Source organism: Anoplolepis gracilipes, chromosome 2 (genome assembly GCF_047496725.1).
Source record: "Anoplolepis gracilipes chromosome 2, ASM4749672v1, whole genome shotgun sequence".
In the NCBI taxonomy this organism is placed as follows: Eukaryota; Metazoa; Arthropoda; class Insecta; order Hymenoptera; family Formicidae; genus Anoplolepis; species Anoplolepis gracilipes.
The window spans coordinates 2,903,748-2,926,444 of NC_132971.1; the positions used below are offsets into that span (position 1 = coordinate 2,903,748).

The 22,697-nt window shown below is 32.5% G+C and overlaps 1 protein-coding gene across 2 annotated transcripts in view; it reads left to right on the forward strand.

The window, feature by feature from the left end:
• Kuz (zinc-dependent metalloprotease kuz) overlaps positions 1-22,697 on the forward strand; it is a 121,037-nt gene that overhangs the window by 1,740 nt on the left and 96,600 nt on the right. The gene's annotated exons all lie outside the window — the stretch shown is intronic.

The window sequence follows — 22,697 nt, forward strand, 5'->3', positions numbered from 1 at the left end:
TCTCCACATAATATTTTTAGAAATTATTATCTACGCGGAAGTGTAATACGTAGTTTCTTTTATTAAATGTAAAAAGAGTGTTTATTTTACCGTTTATTATCGTTAATTCTACCGTCGGGACAAACAGCAAGGTTAAAACAACAACAAACATCTCCGTGCGAGACAAATCTATTTGTCATTCTTTAATATTAAAAATAATATTAAAAATCACCTCGATATAAACCGATTTCCGTTATTTCGAAACGTTGAAATCACTCGAAAAATTACGCGGATAAAAGAAGCGATCACGCGCGATTTGTGGCAGATCACTCTTGAGTTTTGGATACCTTCGCTATCAAAGTCATTCTACGCGAAACAATAGAAGTTGTTTGCTTCTTTCGTCGTTACACGGTCAGCCTTTATTTCGTGCGCGAATTACTGCTAGTAATTAAAAACTGTTGTACATACTTGTAAATTATTGCTTTGTTAAATACAGCTTATTGTGCCGCAAATTTTTTTTAACTTACGTGAAGAAAATTCGATTATTTTTTATATACAGTTAATCTATTAAACAATATATTATACATAATTTTTTAGAAGCAAAAAGTGAACATTGAAAAAGAATATATTTATTCAAAACAATATATTGTAAGATTTGTATTTGTTGGCTTATAACAAACTTACTTGATTCATTTACGAACATGTGGGATCTATAAAAGTTATTACTTAGAAATTTGTAATTTTAAAGTCGATTCAAAGTCGACGCAAAAGTCTATTCAATAAATCATATAGAAAATGTAAAGGTACATAAGATTGTAGAAAAATATAAAGTATACGTGTAAAAAATACATAAATTGTTTCTACAGCATTTGATTTAGAACTTGCGTCTGCATTAACGTTATATAAATTAATCAATTTCTGTTTTTTTGGAGTCAATATATGCATACTGTTTTTATCTTGTTTAAACTCTTCGACATAAAGACGATAAATCTGTCTCGCGAAATAATATCAGTATCGCGCGCGTGCCATTTATTAAGGAGACAAGAATATGTTTTCGCAGATGTCAAATATTATCGTATCGGTTGTTTACTTTTCTCTTCGTGTTTTTCATTACAATATTTCCCAACGACAACGAAAAACGGAGTTATCGGTCTTTCCTTTGATCGTATTAGAAGGAAATACGATACATTGCATCGTCATCATTTCCTGGAATTCCGAGTTGCATAGGAAATACCGCCGAATATGACCCTAAAACGAGTCACAAACGAAAAGCATGAATCACTCTGGTAACTAACAAATAATTCTCCGTAGACATCTACCGCAGTCCCTTACAGTTTAATAGATTTATATGCAATTGCTATGCGTCATCAGAGAGATTGTTAGGCTTTAATATTTAAAACTTGTTATAATTTTCATATCAGCTTTAATTGTTTTTTTTTTTTTTTCAATTAGAATATAATTCTTTATAGAATGTTGTCTTTAAATAAAAATTTAATCAAATATAACAACGATGCTTTAATTTTGAAATTTTTTAGACATTTTTAAACGTAGAAAAGTAATGTTGAATTACGAAATATCACAGTAAAAACATTTATATTAAATAAAAATATACAACCATATATCATGCATACCATCTGCGTTTTTTATCCTCGAATTTTTTCCTACTTAAAGCATATAAAGAGTTAATTCTTTACGGTCCTGTATTAAGCTGTCGGGACAACGCAGAATTTTATAACAAATAAATGCAAAATATAAAGTAGTGATAATAATTTCGACTGCAAAGTACACAATCCTGTTGCGGAATTGTTGCAAGACGATTGCGAAAGTTTTCTTTCCCTTTCGTGCGCGCATCGCACGAGATGTGATGTGAATGGCCCTCGACGGAAGTCGTAATCAGCGATCCACCGCTGCGTTGGATGATAGTTATACGTCGATGTGCTCGCGCGCGCGCGCGCGCGTTACCGTACTACATATTTACAATAACAGGGAAGAGTAAAGGGAACTTTTGTATTCGTGCGAAATTTCCGCTGACTATATCATGTATAACATTGGTGAATCATGAATGCGTATATGGAAGGTAGTTTTATCCCGTTAACTATATTAATGATATGCGGATGACGCGAGATTAGATTTCTCGGCGATCGTAAAATCTTGGATTAACACGAATCGTTATAACAATATAACGGGATTTAACGTGTCGAAATTGCGTTGTCTTGAGAGAAACATCACCGTCTCTTTGTTACACACGTAGTTTTGTCGCATTTCTAAACCAGGAGACGATCATTCGAAAGTGTTTGCACGTGTAAGAATCTCGCATGTGCGAAGCACTCGTATTTCAAAGGATCTCGCATGTGCTAGGGACTCTTGGTGAGCGTGCAGAGGTTCTCGCGTTTGCGAAGAACTTGGCGTGTACGAGGATTCAGCATTTGTAAAGACCTCGGGTCGCATGTGGGCTCGCCTTCGCGTGTGTAAGCAGCTTTTATACACATATACATATACATATACATATACAAACGGCTTTGCGACGATAAGAGCCCGCGCGCGAATATGCTTCTCGCTCGTTCGAAACACGGCTCCAGGATCGTCGACGAATACACGACACATACGGCGTAATATATCATACTCTAACGCGCGATATTTCTTCGGGAGATAGAAGCGAGACGTCATCGCGCGCGCGACTCCATTCTTATCGACTTTAATTATCATTGATTTCCCTCTCTTTACTTCCTTCTGCTTCCTCTCGTACGAAACACGAGTTCGTCGCTTCGCGGAGAATCGTCGGGCTCTCCGGTTAATGAAAAGCTCGCGGAAAATAGGAGAGAGAAAAGGCACTTCGCGCGATAAGTTTTCGCTTGAAATCCTTACCTTGAGAGATAAATACAGAAAAAGAAAGGAAGAAAGAAAGAGAGAGAGAGAGAGAGATCGAAAAATTGCTGGTTCGAGCAAAAAGCCGCTTTGGGACACTGCATTGTGTCTGGAATATGAAGATGGAGTTAGGACGGATGACCGAGTCATTTCATTGTCCCGCGAGTAGCGTATCTCAAGGACAAAAGGTCGGTTTTCTTTTGCGGACTTTTCAATTCCTCGGTGAACCACATCCTCTCGTTCTCGTTCCCTCACCTCTGGCAAACTTACTTCGCGAGATATATCTTCAAGCGGGGCACGTTGTTGCCATCTTCATCTCGAAAGGTTATATACCTACCGCGGCGAGAGACCTATGCTCCGTCTGCTCGAATAACGTAACTCAGAAGTCGAGAGAAGTCGTCGCCTTTTTCACGTGATGGGAATTATATTTCCTCCCGTAATTACGCGCGAGAACGACTCGTTCGCAGACGCGAGAGAACTTCGTCGAACGAACTTGGACCGTGGAATTAATTCGCGTCGTTGGTAATCCCGACCGACGCCGTCGTCGCCGTCTCTCGAAGATCGAGCTTAGTTTAGTCCCAGTTTCTGATTTCTAACATAATCAAACCGATATTGCACCCGTGGTCGCCGTAATCACACTTCGTATTTGGGACTCCCATTATTCCACGCCGTGTTACCAATGGATCTGGAGTTTCTCCCAGACAACGTTTTGCGTTCAAGGTCTGCCGTGTTTAGCAAGCGTTTCAGATCTCTCATTGTATTGTATAGATTAGATCGAAAATTGTGTATTCTCGCGCGTGGGCAATGTTTTGGTACATTTTTTTTGTGCCTTGTAACAAAGAGTTCTGTGCCTTTCTTTCTCCCTCCCTCCTTTTTCTTCTCTCTCTTTTTCAAAAGTTACTAAAAACGAAGTCATTAATTATACACATGTTAGGCACATGTTTCAGCAGTTACGTCACAAGCTATTTACGTCCGTTAAACCAAGCAAAGAATGAGTAAGGGATAATGAACGTGCTTGTTCTTGAAAGAAAAATGCGCTCGGTTACGTCATATTGATAGCGTCAGTTGGCGTTGATTTTTGATACTCAATTCTTACACGTACTTTTTTTCATTGTTATCAACAAGAGTTATTATTACGATAATTTCCTATATTTCCGATATTTCCTATTTTATTATAGTTATTTGTACTATTTGTGAGAAATATGTGTGTGTGTGTGTGTGATAATGTAATTTGCAAATAAGCTGATAGTTTTTTACAAATTGACTATTTCATAATAATTCAATAATAATTAAAGTACGTTTATGGAAAGTATTATTTTTACATTAATAAAAATGATTATTACTATTATATTAATAAAAATGATTACACTCAATTTAGCAAAACAGAATTCAACAGATTCATACAGATCTCTATTATTGCATAATTATTATTGTATCAATATGTACACTACATTTTGATCTACCGCATTGCTCTGACGATTCTGTTTCTATTTAATTGAGAGATTAACTGTGTGTTCTAACAGCACATCTCTCAAGAGAGAAAGCTTTTATTGAAGCCATGTTTGCGCTAGAAGGCGCTTGCCTTGTACGATATTTAGCGAGATGAACTTTCACGGGAATTTCGGGGAGGAGGAGTGGGAGGGGGAGAGGGAGGACGGATCACAACTGAGTGGGGGTTCCTTGGGGAATTCGAAATTCCCGGAGATCAAGGGGGATCTTACCCCCCGAGGTTATTCCGTATTCAGTGATATAGGTGGTCGCCGCAAAACTTCCCACTCGGCATTCCTGGCACAACCGCGCTATTCGACTCCGCTCGGAGTAGTAGAAGGGTTTACCCATCGTAGTACCTTCATGTGCATGAGAGCATTCGCAATACTTGGTGCGCGAGTTTTTTTCAGATTTCCAGTTTACACATTATATTCTCGCGCGACGCACAATTCTCGTCTTTGGTGTTTTCTGGAAAAGCAAATCGACGGTCGCGAATTTAATAATCGTGTATTATTTTGTGGTTATTTATTTATTTTTGCTTAAAATTTGAAAAATTTATTAAAATAGGATGATTGATGAATTTGCCATGATCTCTCTACTCTTGAGTCTGGCTTTTACATGGATTATTGATTACTGGTTTTTTTTTGCTACATTTTGTGATGTAAAAAAACTTGGTTTATATTAAAACAATTTCAATTCAACAAAGTGGCTGCTTTATCACAATCTAACAAAGAAGCTTTATAACGATAGAAATAATAGTTTTAAAATATTTTAATGCGGAATAAAAATATAAAAGTTATTTTTGCGTCTTAGAGCAGTCCGAAAGATAATTGAAATTTAAGAATTCTTTCTTTTCTAACATTTTTTTGTTGTCAAACACGATTTTTTTTGTTGGAAAATTACATGTCGACACACAGAAAGAGACTAGAATAGAATGAAAGTAGCAACGTAATATACTTTTAGAAGAGTATATTTTTAAAAGTTCATAAAATTAAAAATGCTATTTTTCCTTTAAAGTTGATATTTTTAGTGAATATTTAAAATAGTTTAAAACTACCGGAAAAAAACATATCACAGTTAAGAAAAGCTTGAATATATATAACTGTAAAATGAAATTTTAAAATCAATATAGGAATGTATCTTGAACGCGCTAATTTATTAAATAATATTCTCATTATGTTTTCTTTTTATATTTCACGTCAGATTTTTCCACATTTGCCATTATATGTGTTTTTTCCGGTAGTTCTAAACTATTTTAAATATTCACTAAAAATATCAACTTTAAAGGAAAAATAGCATTTTTAATTTTATATGTATAGATATATATTTATTCTCTTCCGTTTCATTCCTGATTTGAGCGACTCTGTTCTGATCGTGTGCGACGACGAGAGATAAGAATAGAATTGCAGGAAATACCGGAGTCTAGGTTGACGCGAGGTTTCGTTGCCGCGGTGATGCACGATCGAGAACCATCGGGAGTCGTGGATCGCGCCGAAGAGGATGAATTGGAAGGTTTCTGGAAACAAGCCAAATGCCTACTTCGGCTCGGTTCAACTGAGACGACACGCGAAACTCGGTCTCCGTTTAATCAACAGCTGATTTATGCTCCGTTAGAATGGGCGTCTAAACTTTTGAGTAAACACGCGTCGCGTAACTTATCCTGCTCGTCTCGTGTTCTAGAGTCTAGAGTTTGGCTTACAATGATGAAAAATATCTTTTAATTTGTAAATTTTCTTTGAGCATTCTTCTCTCTCTCTCTCTCTCTCTAATAAATTTATGAAATAAATTAATTCTATTTATTAAAACATATTTTTTAATTAAGACGGAATGAAAATTCCTACGTATCACACATAATTATTAAACTATTATTGTTATTATTATTATTAAAAAATAATATTGCGTATTGTATAAATTATTGAGCTTAAACGATTACAAGAAATTTTTTCTAAACTGTATTTACACACTATCACTTCTAACTAGAACTTTATTCTCGTTTCTGTATTTGAATGTAATTATCAGAGCTTCGTGCTCGTGTCGATAATAAACTTGAATCGATTGTGAAGTAAGTTTAATCAAGGCACGTTTATACAGATCGCGTTTACGCAACACCTCATACGCGTTAATCACCTTGCAAACTTCATCATTCATGATCGTGAGAAATATGCTGGATCATTCGGTATACATAACATGCGAGTCTCACTATACTTTTCCTCACGCATACCTAAACGTCCGCGCAACTACTCTCATTAGATGACGATATAATCATAGATAACTGCGTTGCATTGCATTATATACACGCAAAGTAGAAGTCGGTATTTCAAACGAGACGTATAAGAAGATTAAAATGCTTGTATTGCTTTTATTATGTCGCTCGCTCATATCAAAGTTGTTATAAATACATACACGGGAACGATAAATACGTAAATACATTTTCTTTTGATGTGCGTGAAGATATTATAACTTCCGGATATTTAGTACTTTTCTTGAGAATAAAAACATATATATATATATATATATGTAAATGTGGCTTTAATTTATAATATAATCATACATTTGTAGTAGTTTACAAAAAAAATAGAACAATTAAAACAAGAACAACAATAATGACAACAATATTTATGAAGAAATAAAGAATAAGAATAACAAAGAATATTAAAATGTTGATGAAATTGATTTAAAATACTTTGCAAAAGCTGATAATATAACATGAGAATAAAAATCTTGATAAAATACACCAAGAAAAATATGTGCCCTGTGCACTCATCAATTTCGCAGAATAAATTATTTTCTGGGAAATCGGCGCGTAATAATATCCACGTTGGCTTTTATTTGCCAATTTCCTATTTGTTTGTCTGATAATATTTTTAATTCGGTATTATATCAAATTTCATTATTTGTGCTTTGACATTGGAATAACTATCATTTTTTTTCGACTGAATACATTCAATATCTATTTTTCAAAAACTAACGCTACGTAAACCTAGACGGTATTTTTATTTATGTTGATATCATCTTCACTTCACGATGATATATCTTCACTTCTAGTCGGACATATATTTAAGTTTATTTAATCATCCTATCGGAATCAAATAAGTTCTTTCATTGTATCAGACGCGGTCTTATCGAATAATATACATACATGTCTGTAAAGTTATTATTTCATCTTTCAAAAAAGCTAATTTTTTCTTAAAGTTTTGAATGCACATCAAAGGGTCCTTTATTAATTTTAAAAATAGTTCTGGTGAATTAAATTAAAAAATCAATTAATGAATTTTGGGAGTGCTAACTTCACAAAATGACATAATTAAATCAAGAATAACTATAATTATTGAAAATAATTAATTTTGTCATTAGCATTTCTTATAGAACTTTTGAAATGCTATTTAAAACTCTCAACAGAATTACACATACACACTATTGCTTAGCTCTTTTGTATTTGTATTTGTTAAATATACATTATTTTTTAATATTTTATTTAATAGTAAAAACCTAAAAGAGTTTTTAGTGTAACAAAAAAATATAAATCTTAACATTAAAAATTAGAATAATTATTTAAATATAATGAAGTAGATTAACAATAATATTCATTTAATAATATTTAGCAATATTGATTGATACTTTAAAAATATTTTTATAATTGTTTATTTAAATTATTTTAAAAAAGATTTTGAGATTTTTACATAAAAAATTAATTTTAATTAATATTACAATATTAAAATTTTTCCATCATTTTTATTTTCTTCCACTCTTTAAACTCATTGTTCAGAACGTATTCTTGATATCAGTGTACATTATTGTTTACCAAATAAATAAGAAATTTCGTATCAAATGCTATCAGACATTTGCGTTCATTCTTTTTCATTGCATAAAAATAAACAACGATATTGTGCGATATTGTGGTCTACAAATCGTTTATTTTTTTGAAAATAAATCGCGTCATTTTATAGGCCAATAAATTATAATGAATAAATGCGTGATACGTGTTGTTATATTATATTTATATATAATTATATATCATATTATATTATATCTATACATAATTATATCAGTAGCCTTGGATTTCTATTTATGTGAAGAATGAAGTTGTTATATTCGCCACATTTTGTTTATGTTGGCTCAGTAAGATAATATGAGATAATATGATATGATATCATGAAAATTCTAATGATTCATTTCAGTAACAATATTATCTTGATAATTTAGTTTTAGGTTATAAATCTAATGTTATTTCCTGTTGATATTACACAGTTTCCGCATTTCAGTACGATTATCGTTGAAGAATAAATTTTTTACTTTGTCGAATTTTCACAGTTTTATTATTACATAAATATATGTATTGTATAATAATTAGTTCGAATCGTACTTAAAGTCATGAATTGATTTAAAGCTGAGGTAACTTTTATTTCTCGATAATATGTATATACATATAAATCTATACAAAAAAATAGATTTGAGTGATGTGACAATATATTCAATGCTCTGTGGACTTTTTACAATTTTAATAACTCAGAAGTTAATTAACATGTTACTATTATAATCTTAAGTATATAAATTTAATTTTTTGCAAAAATATACACATTTGTTATTTATTTCAGTTTTGATGCAGTTTTATAAATAAAGATTATATGTAACTTTTTATTAAGTTTTTAATGTTATGATGGACATATTAAATAGATCAATATTATTTTTACGAAGATTTTTTTTATTTTGATATAATATAATTACAGCATACACACGCGCGCGCGCGCGCACATTTTCTTTTCATAAATTTTCTTAAAATAAATTTTAACAAAAGCAGTGTACAGCTTTTACAAGAAAATTATATCTGTTACGTATATTTATAAGAATATATTTGTGTAAGAATTAAATTTGATCATTATATACATCGCTTTTACAATTAGTGTTAAATTAAGGCGTTAAAGATGCAGATTCATCATGAATATATTGATAGATACTATTGGTAAATTGAATTTCTGACAGTAACAGAGTTAATATCAAAGTCACAAAGCTATGTCTACCGACATTAAATTTTCGCTTTTACGAACAAGATGAATTAGTTACATCGTCGCTCTGGCTCTTATTAGAGATGAAAGGATACTGTCAGCTTCGACAATTCACATTAGCAATTCTAAGATCACTCGAACACACCTCGGTTTCTCTTTTTGTTGATCTCGATACTCTTTCCTTACGAAGATTTCTCGCGTTTTATTCGTTATAACAGCCATCCCCAGAGGGTTTAATGGTCCGTGGATAATACTTAAAAGTTTCGTGTGCCTTCGTAGGCTATCTGGCCGATGTAAATTCCGTCTATCTCATAATCGAAATCCACGCCGGCGTCGGTCCTCTGCGATGAGGATCCTTTGTTCTCGATTTAAATCCCCGGGTGTAACTGAGAACTCCCCCATCTACGGAGCTCGTCCCACAAGAAAACGGATCCGTGAGAGGGAGGTTACCGACACTTTATGTACCTAAGTCTCCACAGTATTCCACACGAAGGGACTGAATCGTTAGAAGATAAAGATTATTGTGTCTTATCCCCCCAAAGATTTTGCAGGATATATGTTCGATTACTCGTAGTTTACCACATTTATTTTTTGCAGACATTCTTTGATTCTTCTTTTAGATTCTTCTTTTAGGATTAATATTAATTGATATTTGTGAGGTAATTGATAGAAAGTATGAAAGCTTGCAACAGAATGTATAATATTCTACTAATAGTTTAAATAATATTATAGCATTTTATAGAATTTTCGTAAATTGGTTTTGTCGTGTGTATTAATTTGATTAATTACTTTCAGTTAATTCTACATAGATTAGATATTGTGGTTTGTTATTATTAATATTATCTTATGTGTAATATATATCTAAATTATATATTTTATTATAATAAGTATATTAATGTTATCTATTATTAAATTGTATACATATATTACTCACTAATTATTAAAGCAAATTTAACACGTCTATCTTTTGTTGTATAAATTAACAACAGCTGGTTAATTCTCATATCTGTAATTGTTATGTTATTATTGAATAAATGATTACTTGTTCAACTCTTTATTAAGAATTGTTACACATATTTATCGATCATGTTATTAAGCTACTCTTATACATGTCGATTTCCGATGATCAAATTACCAAACTCATTCTGTTAATCGGACATTTTCCACGTCTACGCAAATCTCATAAACTGCGGTTTATCGAACGCCGGAGGTTGATTGGGGCGAGTTAATTCTCGGTATCCATGCATCGAATGCTATATAAGCAACCCCCAACGGTGGGATGGCGGTGTGCACGAAGCGAAGGTGTTGTTCTACCACCGGATAAAGTCACTGGGGTATTGTAAATTTTCCGTACGTGCCGTACGAGTGAAACGAGTAACCCTTCCCGATCCCAGGCCCCTTCGCTGGCCTAGAAGGTACTCCTCACGTATCGGCCGCATAAAATGGTACCCATGGCGGCTTCTAGAGTATCGACCCTTTTCTTCTTTATATTCTCTTAATTCCTTGCTTATAATAGCTAAATTTGATAACGTAAGCATGAGGTTGATTTGACCATAAGTAATTAACGATGTTTGCTCGGAAAGCGAGATATATTATTATTTTTGTATTTTTCGTTTTCGTTTTTATTATAGTGAATGAAAAAATATTTGTTCACTTCTGATATCTTTTTGTATTTGATAAAAATATGATAGTAATTAGATTATTGTAAAAATTCTGAAAAAGAAAAATCTAAAAAAAAGATGTCGAATATTTTATGTAAAAAGCTATGACTATTTGCTATTAAATTGTGATAGCTTGCTTTAGATGTCACATCTAAATACAAGGATTGTGTCTAAAATTCGTTTAAAGCTATTTATGCGGCACAATCATCGCGATCGAACAATGAAAATTGATTTTTGCCTGCTGTATTATCCGCTCCAGCTCTTCCTCTTCGGTCTTACAGTTTCAACAAATACCGTGAAACAGTAAATTGGCCGTCTACCCTTCCTTCCGCTCGTTCTCTCAAGCCGCCTCACGGCTTCGTCGTCTCCTGACGACCTTTATTACCGGCTCGTTATAGCTCGCGCTTTCGTTAATGTTCGCGGGGAAAAAAGCCGGCCGTAGAGAACCGCTTGTCGAGCCGGCGCGGCGATTGGGCCAGGAAGCAGAGGACGAGAACCCATCCAGCCGCTCTGTTATGTCGGCGGGCGCGTAATTAAGTTGAAAAGTTTCGTGTCCGGGGTTGCGGAGGAGAGGGGAGAGGAGGAAGGATTCATCAGCGCGTGAGGGCGAGGGACCGTTCGAGAGCGTCGCAAAACGTTCGTTTAACGTGCCAGTAAGTTTGAGGACTCCCATGTAATTTTGTGGGCTCTCTGCCAGTATGTACGCGCGAGTAAACCGCGAGTAATGACGTATGTATAACACACTCGTGCACGGTTCCGTTTCGGCAAATTTCTGATCACGTTAACGCCGCTCATCGACGCTACGGATAATGAGGCGAGTTTGCAAAGCAACGAAAAGTTCGATGCCATGGATGCCGCGAGTGACGTTTTGCGCTTACTTCCTAATAAAGCTCTCTTTGCGCGCGTGCATTTTTCAATGATGGTTGAACAGCCCGATATACATTTAAACTTACAGGAAAGGCAAGAGAATATAAAAGAAAGAGATATTATGTATTATATAAAAATTATATTACATTCACGAATACATATATCCGCGAATCTATTACTACAATAATATACGTAACAGTGTTTATTTTCTCATTTTTATAACATATGATAATAAATGGTAATGAATATAGTGCCAGGAGGAGGTAATAATTTTAATATATCAGTGCTGATATTTTTAGTAGATATTAAAAACAAAAATAAATAATTTAATTTGTTTCAAAAATATTTCTCTTTATTTTTTTAAATAATATTGTTTACATTTTTTTAAATTTACACAAGAGCAATTAATTATTCAATTTATTTTATATATTTCAATAAATGAAAAAAATTAATTTTTTAATGACTTTTTTATTTGATATAAAAATATTTGTTCAATCAAATGATGTGTGAAACAAAATTCATCTCATGGGGACAATAATAACCGTTTAAAATTCGGTTGTATCTGTAATGACATACAAAACGAAGAATGAAACAAGGCTTATCGTTACTCGTGAGTGAATTTTTCATATAAATCTCCGCGCGGAAAAACAATTGCGATCGATTGTTTTTTAAAAATAATTATTTAAATGTACGCGGCTTGCGATCAATACGAAGCGATAGCAAGTCCACGATACTTGGATAGACGATACGATGAAATAATTGAACGCGAATAGCGCTTATCGATCTGTCAGCTGTTCATAACTACGTGACATAACTACGTGACTTGTGGGATAGCCGTATTGCGATAAATGTCGCGTAATATTTATCGTTTTGCGCTAGATATGCATGGCTCGATTTATTTTGTTGTTCCACAATCGATTAATACACATACCTAAGTATCGCACTGCGCGTAACCTGTTACTGCTTTTACGATAACAGTGAATAAAAATGTACTTACAATTAGTTACATGAGATAAGCATTACTACGCAATTATTTTGCAGTGTACAGTATTTATTTACATTTAATCTCTTGATGTTTAAAAATTGGTAAGAATATGTAAAAATGACAACAAACATTAATTTTTCAAATCAAATATGTAGAAAAAGGAATTATAGTTATTTACATTTATGTTTATCTAAAAACTGTCGAGCATTAATAGCAAAAGTAATCACTAAATAATTATGAAAAAATTAAAAGTTAATCCTTTTCAATAATGTCAACTTATTTGTTTTTGAAAATCTCGCTTATCTCCCATAAAAAACAAATGAATAAATTAACAAATTAGCGTCATCCGTTTTGGATCGGTATTTTTTCGTTTATTATGTATATTCTAATTGCGCGCTCGATATAATAAAATCCGTTTACCATGAGCGTTAATAAAAAGATTTGAATCTTGTAATATCAGAAATTAATGAATCTCAGTAAGTTAAAAAATGTCAAGGTGTAGCTTCGACATCTTAGTGTAAGCAAGATGGAAAATGACAATAATAGAGATTACACTCTTAAGGAATATGCTTTCCGCATTTTCATAATGTCTGTAGATAGAAAGTTAGAGAAATCAACTTAAGTGTTCGATTTTTATATCTCTCTTCGCACAGAGATAAAACATTAAAATATATCAAACGGACTATAACCGCTGTCCTGAATCTATTTCTCGATGTCTGATCTTCTTCGGCAATTATCCGTTATAGTCTAATATCGATAGTGCTGTGGTTACTGGGACATTTTTATTTTTTTTACTGTTTTTGTAGTTATTTTTAGTTTAAATTGTTAAATTTAACATTTGATTAAACGTTAATATTTGATTTAATGTTTATATTTTTGAAACATTAATATTGACAAAGAAGGATAGAGCAGAAATAAAATATATTAAAGTTTCAATTTTTAAGTATTAACCTTGTTACTATGCAAATACAGAGTGATAAATGAATTTGCGCGCGGTTACTACTTGAGTAGGTACATATATCTTGTGAACATGTTTAAAAATTGATTTATTAAAAATTTTAATTAATAATAACGATCAAAATTACATAAAAATTATAATATTGCTTTATTTCATCTTTATTTTATTTTTTTACTCTTATACTATATACTTTATGCATGCTAGATATCAGTACTCCTAAAACGAAGCAATATATCTTCAGAGGAATTTTTTCTTATCTGGACGTTTTTAAGTAAGAAAACTCTATATACAATACAAATTTGTTTTACATTTATATACGTTGTTTATAATATTCTATGTGATAAAATTTTAATCAACACTCACAAAAATCTCTGTTTACAAACATTTGGGAATTATAATGAAAATAATATTTACGTTGTATCAAGCTGTATACTGAAGACTAAACGAATTTATAAAGTTTATTTATATATATAGTTAGAAATGTGTTGCATCTAATATAATGCAGTTACACGTACATGTAACATCATGCTATGAACTCATAAAATATACAGATTATGCTAATATGTCACACATCCACACACATACACACACATATGTATATGTACACACACACACACACATCAAAGAAAATAATAAAATAATTTCAAAGCTGATGTTACATTATCTCATGTACCAGATACACTTGATATCGCGTTTCTATATTATTTATTGGTAAATATGAAAATTGGAGAGGAAGCTGGAATGATATTTGTTTTATTTAATTTTTCTCTTTTGTTTTGCGCTTATACATATAATTCGCTCCATCGTATTCATCTCACTTATTGATAAATATGCACATGTTAAATTTAATCGTACAAACAAACAAGAACGGATTATGAAACATCATTCTTGTTTATATAAAATATAAAAGCTGTCGACAATTTTTTTTTTTCTATCCGAGGCAACAATTTTTTTATTTCTTTGTTTCTTCTTTTACGTTATTTGATCATCGCACCGTGCAATAACGTCGAGTTCGACTTTTTCGACAAAGGGGTATGAACCTCTGCGAAACAGCAACAAAACCGACATTTGCACAACAGGTATACAACCAGGTGCAATAAAGTTGCGGCTTAACGTCCGGTGTTCGTGTTTTCTGTGTTGCCTGAGCAACGACCTCCAACGCAAGAGCGTTAGCGCAGATAAAGACTAAAAATATGTTCGGATTTGGAAAGAATACTCGTATACTTCTCCGTATCGTACTTCTGCATTGTTGCTATTTGAGTGAATAAATCATTGAGCTACCGTACTCCGGAGAAATGTTCAAACTAACGTTCATTATCCTTGCAGCAATTTTTATTACAATTACGTCTATTACTATCTGTAATGAATTAATTTTACACTTGTACCGCATCTGATTAATTAACCTTCCTATTAAGAAGAATAATGAAATTAATCACTGTTTTCCTTCATATCTTAATCTTGTAAGTAGAAAAAAATGTGTAAAGGGACTTATATATCTCTTTTCCTTTTCTTATTTTAATCTAATATGGCTCTTAGTATCTATCTTAAATACGATCATAGGACTGATGACTCTCCAATTAACCGATTTCAAACGTCCACACTGGTCAAATTCTAAGGGACCAGGGGCTTTGAGTCTTGTTCTGATCTGGGCAAAGGGCTGGTAGTCGCTCTCAGGCTTGATAATACAATTCGCGGACAAAGGATACGTGTCGCCTTTGTCCTCCTAATTGGGGTCCATCCTTCCGCGTCTCCTCTGATACCTTTTCGACAGATTCTCACCCTTGTCTCTGTCCGTCGTTCCGTTCCTCTCGCTGTCGTGGTTCCTTGAAATTTCTGTAATAGTCAGGAAGCTGTGCAATTTCCACGGATGGTCAGGTGATCATTGCGACGTGTGATATACCATAGTTTATTTGTTCGGCGCGCATACACACACACACACACGCTTGCGCACAACTTTTGGTTTCGTTATTATTGAGTTATCAAATATTGTGTATATATGTTCTCATGTAATATAACGATAATTTATGTCGCGTCATACATGTGAAAACAGGATGCATTATGATTCTTGAAAATATATAAAGTATGAAGTTTGAATAAATATTAAGCTTTTGTATTTTTTTAAAGTACTTTTTAATTTTGATATTAATTAAATTTGTTTCTTTTGATTATTTAATATGTAAGAAATTTAATATGTTATGTGTGTAATATGTTAAGAAATTGAATTCACATATTTTAAAATAAATCTGTTATACTTTATGTTTATTTAAAATAAATATTGTATTTCGCTACCTTATATTGAAATTTTTATACGTACGGTTGCATAGATTTATATATCTAATTTTCCTTTTTTGTCGTAAATTAACTGTTGGGATGTATGCGAAATCTATATTTTAATTACACCGCAATTTGATACCGAATGCAGGTTACAAACGCATTTTGTTGATTCGAGCATCCCTTATACACATCGATTTATTTATAACATGAAAACTCATTTCTGGAGCGATGCGTCCGAATCGATTGCATTGCATTTGGCGATGCAACTCGGCGAATTGCTGTAAAACACTCCAAATGATGGCGGCCAAAGGTGGGGTGAACGAGATCGATGGGTTATTCGATTTCAGAATACGAGGGGGGTCGGGTTCTCGCGTACCACGGGCAGGCGGCTGCATTTAATTAAATCCTGGTTTTCCTCTCGCTTCTACAATTCGCCTTTTTCCTGTGCCCGGCTCTGAATGGTCGATTCGTGCAGCGCGGTATGTAGCCGTTCTGCATAAATTCGTGAAACGGCTCCAAGACCTCTTTCACCATACGTTCCTTTCATCTATTTTCTATTGAATTTCATACATTGACTGCTCGATACTCGCTTCGAAATTCGTGACTTAAAAGTGATAATATTTTAATTTCTTAATTATACGTTGGAGACGAAAATCTTTGGAGACGGAATTTTCTGAAAACTTATATATATATATATATATATATATATATATTTTTTTTTTATTTATGTAATTGTACATTAACTTGTCGCGTACATTTTTATCATTTAACAATTGATCTACAATTATTGGCGACCTAATTATGAGAAGTAAAGAAAGTGTATTTGCTTACTTTTTAATGATTTATTTTAACGTTATTTGAAAGTGATGTAATATTTTAAATAATTTATTAATCGATATTGCGTTAATAAATAGTTTATTTGGGATATTAATATATATTATAATTATAAACATCCCGTTTGTGCTACTTTTGTTGCAAACGTTTCTTCATTAGCGTGTATGCGCTCGCTGTGCAAACAAATACGGGACGATTTAAATACGCACTTTGCATAGACTCATGTTTATCGCGCAAATTGTCCTCGTTTGATATCGAACACAATGCAATCCGTCGCGTCGCATTCGTGCATCGTTATGCAGAAGAAACCTTGTAATTATCGCAATTTATACGCGTATTACCGTGGCTTCTCTGCTCCCAGCTGGGAATTTTCGCATAACAAAGTTTGGCGTTCCACGTTGACGCTCTATATATTCGGTACTGCGACGCATATGCGATTTTAACGATTCATTTGGAATGTGAATGCTGTGAATTCTCTAGCGCGCATTTAATGCAAACCATCTAATGTATCTTAACGAGCTCCTTTGTCTGGGGAGTGACATTTATACATATATTTCAGTATTTATATAAACCAACCATGTAGATTTCGTACGTTTGAAACACGTCTGCTGATACATTTCGTCGCACGAGACGAAAATTTACATGTTGCTCGTGTAAATTCTTTCACTTGGATACTTCGACGAAAGTTATTGCGGAAAATTGCATATATGTAAATTTATACGAATTATTCAACGTTATTTCGTAACGTTCATTCTTTTGCGTCTGATGCATTTTATTCCTTATAATATATCGTATATTGGAACAATGCGATATATGGATCACAATAGGATTGTGAAAGATGAATCGAATTAAGGATTTAATATTTCATATTCTATGGAAAAAAAACACGACAAATGATTATATATTTCGTGAAAGAAAGATTTAATAATGTATTTAATTAATATGTAATTTAATAATGTCTTTAATTAATATGTAATTTAATAATGTATTTAATATATGTAAAGGTATGAAAATATAAGTTGAATAGGTTTTAATTTCAAATTCTTCGATTTTTTTAATTTCTCTATATACCGTTATTATAACTTGTTTCGAAATTTGTTTGTAGCGTATATATTGTTATGACAAATATTTTTCACGACATATCAAAGAAGTCGGGCGCATGGATTTTTTACTTGTATGTGCCGCTTTTGAAAGCAAGTTTGGGAAACCGGCAAGCGTGGAAAACACCGCACGCGCCTACAGAAAATCAATAGTGCAGCCTCCGTGCGGCCGAGCACTAGAACAGTTTCGCGTTCCTCGTTCCGGAAACCATTCTCTAGCTGTCACGTTTTCGGGAAATCGTCTCCCAATTCCGTTACCGTATATTCCACTGATTCTTGCAATTTCTGATTTATCGTGCGTCTCGTAAAATCTTTTACAACAAAGCCATCATAAGAATATGAAAAAGTTTGCTAGTAAATCATTTATTGCTCAGACTTTTCTTAGAATTATATGTAATGATTGAATATATTTATATTATATTAGAAAATAACGCGGGAAATATATCGTGTTATTTATAACGCGATTCGTACATTACGTGCTTTTATCACGGTTAACGGATGACAAAGAACGGACTAACACGATGTATAAATATTTCTGTATTGAAATCTGGACATAAAACGTGAAAAATTGAGCGGTAAATTCGTGGCGAGAACCGCGAAACGTGCGCGGCCGCGACCACGGCCGTTTCCCGAATAAACGCACAGAAAAATAGAAATTTGATGCGGCGAACGGAAACAAGACATGATCTTTTATTTTTTTAACGAATCGTATACTCTAGCGTACGGTAGGGATGTATGCATCGTCGATCGTTCGGCATTCTGACCTGCTTGTACATAAAGTACAGCGCGGAGTCGTAACTCGATTTCGCGATCGTCCGCGAAATTGTGTTACCGTCCACGTGCATTTTTCATGATTGCATTTGTCGAAAAAAGAAACTCAGCTAGATGTTTTAGGTGAAAACAACCGACAGAAAGATGATGAGTGATAAAGCAAAGAAATATAATAGAAAAAACAAACCTAAAAGGAAAAAGAGAGAGAAAGAAATGTATATTGCGCAAAATAGAAGTACGCTACAGTTAATTGTTTTAAACAAAAAGCAAAAGTTAAAACGATTATTTTTTTTTCCAAATAGAATAAAAACTATAATTTTTTTTTTTTTTTAATAACATGATAATCGGATTTTTAGATTTTTTTGGCGGGTAAAAATTCAAAACAATATATATATATATATATATATATATATATATATATATATAAATACACATATACATAACCGAGAAAAAAAAATAGTTATACGAACCCGATTTGCCAATAATCATTAGTTTCATCAAATAATTGTTGAATTTAGTGGAATTAAATAATTGTTGAGAAAAGTCCGTATATATATATATATATATATATATATATATATATATATATATATATATATATATAATCTTTGCTTTTGAAAGTCTTAAAAAAACTAGAATAGATTTTCTGTTGGAAAACAAGAGTTCCGATAGATTTTTTTTCTTAGTAAAGGGAAATAGAAAACTAAACTTTGGGTTCTTCGTGAGACAAGAATACAATGAATAAAATTAGTTGATTGAAAATTGGAATAGAGTTTTTCATATTTCATTAAAATGTGTGAAAGCTGAAATAAAAATTTTTTTTTTTAAACAAAAGCGATATAATAATTTTGTTCCTTTTTTTCTAACAAAATCGACATAAAAATTAGTGCGAGTTTTTCTTCTTAGTTTTAGATTGATTCGTGAGAATAAAACTTTTTTTTTAAATAGAACGAAAACTAAAGTTGTTTTTTTTTCTCTGAATAAAATATAAATTCTTGTTAACGAATTTGAAACGAAAAAGAAGATAGATATTTTTAATGAAGAAGCTGAATAAATCTTTTGCGAAACCAGAATCAAAAGTAGTAATCTATGCGTTAAACCCGGTAATTCTGCCGGGATTAGAATTGAATTAGATGAGACTCGGAAATCGAAACTAAAAGAAGTGTCTATTGTAAGCGAAGAGAGCGGACAGGCCTGACGCTAAATTAAGTCATGTCAGACTGGAAACGTTTGTTCGTACTAATTGACTTCTCTGCTTTTTTCATGGCACTTTTTCGCTATTGCATTTATAAAGGACGCATTTGAATTCGCAGTATCACTTTCCACTTGAAGGATTGATCGGTGTTTCGTTATTCTCACAAAATAATAATATAAGTAGCATTAAAATAATAATAATAGTGTAGCATTCTTTTATAATCTAAATTCATTATCTTCTACATAGCGCAAGATTGTATTATGTTTAATAATATTACATTGCTTGTAGTATTTTTAGCATTATCAAGGTTATGCTTTAACACGATGTCCCAGAATTATCGCTGTTTTTTCTTTAGCTAATAAAAATTTTTCGATTTTGAAATCGAGTTTTCCTCAGGAAAACTTGACAAAGGCTGTTATTTTTTAACGTAACTTTGCAATATTTGATTACAAAAGTAGACGAAAAATCTGTTCATTTTTTAATACTTCACATAATATAAATAAAATACTTTATATAATATAAATTTTGTTCAAGAGATTCTTTCATTTACGAAAATTATTATATTGTTTACGGACAATAGTTTTGTATTTGTCCATTTTCGTGTCTTTACGATTTCACGATGATTGATAAACGAAAATTCTTGTGATAAACATTGATAATGATGGTACGTGATCGTTCATCGATTATGTTAAATTGCGGACAGGCTAAATTCGAAAACTCGACAACACTGACGTATCATCCGTCAGCAGTTAAAACGGCGTTTCAGGGGATGCGGCAGAGCGGGGTGGAGGCTCGCCAACTGAAATTGAATCAATAAATTCGCCCAACAAACGCTTCTATTTCATCCCGCGTTCTCTTCGATTGCAGCTTCAATCGCGTACTAATCTAATCTCCCAATTCACCCCGTGTGCTGTCATATACAAAGCTTTTTATATCTATCTGCATTTGCGAGCGTTTACTTTTCGTCATTGCGCACCTGCCTTTGCACTTTCATTCGATTCCCAAATGAAAAAAACGAATGACCACTAGACCTATTCGTCTATGATTCCTTTGAATATATCCTTGTTCATGCAACTAACAAATATTTTTTATTTATTTATATTGATGTTGCAAATACGTTGAAATTAATTGTTTGCCTTTCTTCAAGAATAAGACAACAGTATTTATATTATATTTTTATGATTGTTAATCACTCTCTGATTTTTTTGTTAATGGAGAAGCTAAATATTATTTATTAGAATCATAATATTTTAATTTTATATTGAAAGCAAAGAATTAATTTATTTAATTATTGTGTAAACATACAATTTTTTTCTATAATTGTCTAAATTTAATAATTGAGCGCTTTCGGGAATTGATGCGTTATATCTCTGATAAATGTTTCTCTCCCATATGAAAGATACAATATTATATTACATTGTTTCCCATATTCATCAAGGTGTCATCGAGAGTTTTCCTCTTGTGAAGAGAATTCATTGGATAATCACTCTGTATCGGCGAAATTTCGACCGCAACGTTCAACCGCAGTTGCGAGAAGCGTTTCGTAATGATTAAAACGCGGCGCGTAATTGCGATGCCTGGAATCTGCTTTTCGATAATGAAAAACTGTATCATCAAGCATGAACTGTGTTCTCATTATTTATGGTTAATGATGTTTGCTACGTGATATGCTACGTTATTTTATAAATGCATGCCGACATAATAATGCTTTTTTCTTTTGCTTTGTTAAACGAAATGCCACAATGTAAACTAACACAGCAAGATTTCTTTATTTATTTTTTAAAGAGCACTCATCTCGACGAGGCATCAACGACATCCAAAAGAGACATTCATTTGCTTTAGTACATCCGTTTTTTCGAAACCCTTTAGGCAGCCCTTTGATATCCTCCCCTTCCGTTGTTCCAAAGCATGAAATGTTTGTGGTCATTTAAAAATAGCACCCTTGCGGAACTCTTTGAGCTCTATAGAAAAATATGTTATAATTAACATCAACACGACTCTTAAGTGCGCACGTGTGGAAAAAAGTATTCGATGTAACATCTTTTATCGTCGATGAAGAAACTTTTGAAACTCGACTTTTCTAATTCGCCTAATGAAAACGCTCAGAAGTTGAGATGCGCTAATTGCTTAAGTTATAGTTCTTGTTGCGTTGAAATAGATTTTTGCATGACTATATTAACAAATATTTTAGATATTAAATCATGGAACTTTGTCATTCCATCTCAAATAAATGTTGTTGAAAAAGAGTTTGAGAATTATGGTACAGAGTGTACTCAAAATCGCAATTTTTTTTGCAATTATAAATATTAAAACTAAGAACTTTGTTTCAATGTCGTGGTATCGGTAGCTTTTGTGTTAGAAAAGTTAGATTAAAAATGAAAAAATCTTGCGATAAAGCTTTCGAGTTATAAATACATAAAAATAACATTTTCTTACATTTTTTCTTTTATTATTAATTATTTAAATTAACAAGTCTTCATATTAAAATAAAAATGATGCGCAAACAAGATTTCGTATTGATCGCGCATTATAATAATTTACAATGCATATAACATGAGCACGATGCTGTGGAAATGTAAATGTAAATAATACATCTCTCTTCTACGAGGAAAATGTGGAAATTGTATTATATGTTTCATTGCGCTATTTTCTTCAAAGTTGAAGTTGGCACTTTGACATTAAAATGATTAGAGTTCTAATTCTTTATCGAAGAATTG